This window comes from Eutrema salsugineum, unplaced genomic scaffold (genome assembly GCF_000478725.1).
Source record: "Eutrema salsugineum unplaced genomic scaffold, Eutsalg1_0 scaffold_6, whole genome shotgun sequence".
Taxonomy (NCBI): Eukaryota; Viridiplantae; Streptophyta; class Magnoliopsida; order Brassicales; family Brassicaceae; genus Eutrema; species Eutrema salsugineum.
Window position 1 is genome coordinate 12,697,030 of NW_006256547.1, and position 4,824 is coordinate 12,701,853.

Genomic DNA, 4,824 nt, shown 5'->3' on the forward strand with positions numbered 1-4,824 from the left:
GCATATTTCCATTTTTCGGTTATTTTGTTTCCATTCCAGAAGCAATGTATCCTATAAATTGAAATCCCTACTATGGGGGAGGTTTTTACAACACTCCTCAAGCCACCAGACGCAGAGAGAAGCTATACCTATGCGATCTCTACGGAGAAGTTCGAACCAAAATCTACAGAACGTTCTAGAACGAGCCTTACGTGCCTCCAATGGTAAACCCTAGATCACATATGTATCGCCTACCTCACCAGGTTCTCCAGCAAGATGAGAACGTCCAGCTCAGTAACTGATTGAGTCAGCTGATGTGGTGTGTCGGTGTGTGTCGAGGGTTGTCAAGTTTTACCCTAATTGAAATCAATAGCCGCAAGTGCACAGCTGATCGATTGTAGTACTTAGGGATCGAATCCACAGGGAAGGAGGATCTTTTCCTGAAAAAAGCCTTTGAAATAAGTTAAAGTAAGGAAGTCTAGAACAAAAACGGTTTAGTGGGGGTTTGGTAGTGTGTTTAAAATGTAAAAACGAAATCTTAAAAGAAAATACGAGAATTAAATGGCGTAATAACTAAACTTAATGAAAATGACTAAAAATGAGAAAAACGGATATTCTAATTGCTTAAATGAAAATGAACTAAAAAGGAAAGACAATATTGAACTAAAGCTTGAAAGAAAATCGGTGTATATCAATGAGAAAGAAGGCGTTGGGGTTCAGGGAAGTTTTCTCAGGGGTACGAACGATTCAAAACATTGCTAGAGAGTAAATTGATAAGATCTTAGCTTAAACTTTTCGAACTGGAGTCACGGACGTATGAATACGCCACTGTCGTGATCATAGACAACTATCTCTCAACCCTGACCAGTAGGTTTCCACTCTGGCCCTGGAAGAGAAGAGATGCAATATGTTTAAGACTCATCCTAATTCACAAATCGCCCATAGGTAGGTTGCCACTCCTATGTTTGTTTTGCTCTCCCAAACTAGATCTGATACCTGATGCACACTTTCGTGTCACCAAGCATCTGGATCAGATTGTAGTTCATGACGCTACTCTCATGCAGTAAAAACGAATTCAGAAGAAAAATTTCTAAGATTCGGCTCAAAAGCTCATGGAATCCTCATCGAACATATAAATCCCCATCGAAAATCCCTTAATCCCAACAATAAAACTACTCAGACATAATGAACGAAATCAAAGACATAATATTAAGAAGGTATAGAAACCGAAATTGAAAAAGAAAGAACAAGGGTTCAAGAGAACAAATCTCTCTCTCCCTAAAAGCTAAAGCAAAAAAAATAAGAATATGAAGTAAATATTTCGGTGTTGATAGGTTACACGATTTAGGGTTCCTAAGACATGTATTTATAGTGCTCAAGACCTCTCTGGTCGTCACTTAGGGTTTCTCCAAATGTGGGATTCAGAAACGGGCTTTTTGGGCTCGGAGTTGGCTTGCCGCGGTCAGGAGTGCTCTGACCGCGGGGAATGAGTGGTTTGCCGCGGTCGGGAAATTGCTTGTTGGCCGCGGGTGGAAGTGCTTGCCGGCTGGTTTACGGGACATCTTGCTCTTCGCGTATCTTTTGATTGAACCGTTGGATTTCCAAGCTGTAAAGTGCACTGGAAAGCTGATACTTCCATCTTTAAGGTCTCCAAATTTGATCTGGATCAGACGGTGAGAAGGCCTTCAATCAGGGGTGAACTTCTGACGGTTTGACTCTGAGCTGAAATCTGGTTTTCTATCCATTTTGTTAAGCTTTTCCCTAAGTTACCTGAAAAGAGTCTTGGAACTACAAATACTAGAAAAATGTAATAAAAGTACTTAAAAGCAATTAAAAACATAGAAAAAGTATTTCAAAACGATCCATAAAAGTGGTCAAAATACGGTGTTATCAACAAAAATACTTTGTCCTCAAACAAAGCAAAAGCATAAACTGGTTAAGTGACAACAAAAATAGGAAATGCACAAATCTCATAGACATGAACTCTAAACTAGGACCAAAGATAGTGCATCAATCCACAACTTAGTCTAGAAAATTCTCACCAATGCACAAAAGATACTAGTCCACTTTTTCCGTCATGCAAAACTTAAACAATATAAATCTTGATTCCACTCAACTAGCTCTCTACATTCATTAAGTTCAATAGTGAGTTCTCATTAAGACATCATCCAGGGTAGACGGCGTTTGGCATTAAAGGGCTATTTAAGTGGTGGAGTTAAAGTGTTTTTGGGTTACCTGAAGATCTGGAGGATGCAAGATAATATGCAAAACAGCAAGAGAGATAAGGACCTGTTGATGACCACAATTTTCAGTCACTTCTTCTTGCCAAATGTTGTTGCATAATCCTTCGTCCTTTGTTGTAAACAGCTGTTCCCCCAGACTTAGATTCTTTCCGGGAATCAGAAAACAATCTCAAAAACTCCATAAAATTGAACTCCAGTTGCCTTGGGACTTAAAATTCGACCTCTCTAGACTCTCTAAGGCTTTTATTTCCTTTCTTTTCTTATTTTCGGGTTTTTTTTTTGGAAAAGAAATGCCTTTTAAAAAGAGAGAAGACTATAGGACGAGATGTACCAAATTTGAGATTTTTCTAAGGCAAACTGAGCTTCCTCTGTGTTGAATCCTTCCGGGAACTTTTCCGGCAAATCGCAGGTCTCTGTCCTTGGTGACTGAAAACTGCGTCGTTCCACTTTCTCTCCAACGTTTTTGCACTTATCTGCATATAAGACAATAGAAAACAAGAGTGCATGTGGTTTGAAAGAGGATTGGTTAAGGTGGGGAACTAGCTAAAGATGAACTAGCCATTCAGGATCAACAGAGAGTGGTAAAAGGATAAAGGAGTCCTGAATGTATGATTCGTTTCCCTGGTCTAATACTTCAATGAGAAAATTAAGTCCAAATTAAGTCCAAATAAAACAGAGCAAGTGTATCCCTTCATCTTAATCGAAATCATTCAAATTCCTCTAGGGTACTTCGTTTCAAATATGCTTAGCTACCACCTAGTCTAGTCCTAAATCATGAATGAGCATGTCACTAGGAACAGTCTAAAGCACACAGTCAACTATCATTGATTCATGTTCACCATTCCCTTTAAAACGTATTTTGTTTTGAAAACCGATTTTGAAAAACTTTAAGGAAAATGCAAAAAGTGTAGATAATGCAAGACTCATGAAAGAAAAGTGGTTAGAAAGGGATGAAATCCTCCCCCAGACTTAAATCACACTGTCCTCAGTGTGAAACAAGTCGAGATTGGATGAGAAAAATGCATAAATAATCGAATTGGTAAGGACAAAGAGAACTTACCTGGATCCCGGGATGCTGGTGGAGGTGAACCGGATTCATTCGAAGGGGTTTGGGAAGGTGATTCGGTGGTGATGAAGGTGGTGGAAGGTGATGAATGAGGTGGAGGGTGATTGGTGAGGTGGAATGGGGTGAAAGGGGTGGTTTGGGTCGGGTTTGGATGTCAACGACCAAGTGCCGCGGTCAGGGGCCATACGACCGCGGCAAACAAGCACTTGGTCGCGGTCAAGATTACGCGACCGCGACCGACGGTAGGTTTCCTGCGGTCCGAACACCTGCGACCGCGGGGGCTTATTTCGCGGCCTCTTCCGACTTCTCCTTGGTTCCTGCTGGGCCGAGCAGTCATGTACCATCCTTCTTTATGGTTTTTTCTAGTTTTTTGATTTTCTTGGCTTTTTTGTTTTATAAGAAACACCTGAAACTAAGAAAAAGAAAAAAATAAAAAGAAAAAGAAAGAAAAATTCTAAAGAAAACAATACCTAAATGGGTTGCCTCCCATTAAGCGCTTTTGTTTTAAGTCGTTTAGCTCGACTTTTGGTGTTGGACGTGACTTATTCCGATGAAGAAGACCTTGTCCTGAGACAAGTCTTTTTCGACATCTCCTTGATTTGCTTAGCAGGTTCTTCGTCACTCCAAAGTTCTTCTTCAAACTCTTCTGCTGCAGAACGTTTTCCTGCTTTGCTGTTGTATGGAACAGCTTCTGTGAAGACATCTTTGTCGATATTAGCAAATGAAATCCTCCGGTTTGGCCAGTCCATTATAGCTCCGGAGGTTGCTAGAAAAGACCATCCGAGAATCACTGGTTATGTTGCATCTCTCGTTTCGACAATGTAGAAGTCGACGGGCACTATGCAATCTCCTATTCTCAAAGGAATTTCATGAGCTATTCCTTGAGGTGTTGCATTTGAATCATCAGCTAGACTAATCTTTGCTCTAGTCCTGCGCAGGTGTTTAATACCAAGTCTCAAAGCAATTGCCTTGGACATCATGTTAAGACAAGCTCCAGAATCACATAGCACGTTTTTAAACATCTCTCCTCTAATAGAACAAGAGATAAGAAACTGACCTGCACCATCGATTTTGTGAAGTGTTCGAACAGGTTTACCTCTTCTTGCATGATTGAACAAGTCCTCTATCTCAGGGATTGATTCTTTGCTCTCACAGAAGTAGTGGCCTATCATGAAGTCCTTGCAAGCTCTGGCAAACGTGATTCTTTCAGGTAAATTTCGAACCACATCATTGAATTCGTCGAGCTTTTCCTTGCTGATTTTGTTGGTGTAGTGGCTGCAGTCTTCCGGGTCTTTAAGGTGAATCTCATAGACAGCTGCTTCTGGTGTTGTCATGTATCGAGCTCTCATAAAGTATCTATGGATATCCTCTTTAGACTCCTTGCAGTACCTGAAAAAGACTTGCAAACGACCAACTTTCCAGATTTCATCAAAGCTTAAATGAGCAGGGAATGACCTGACTACGTTGTTGAACTCCATTAGCTTCTCTCTACTGATGTTGTTGGTGATCTATTGAATTTCTCCTGAGCCATCTTTT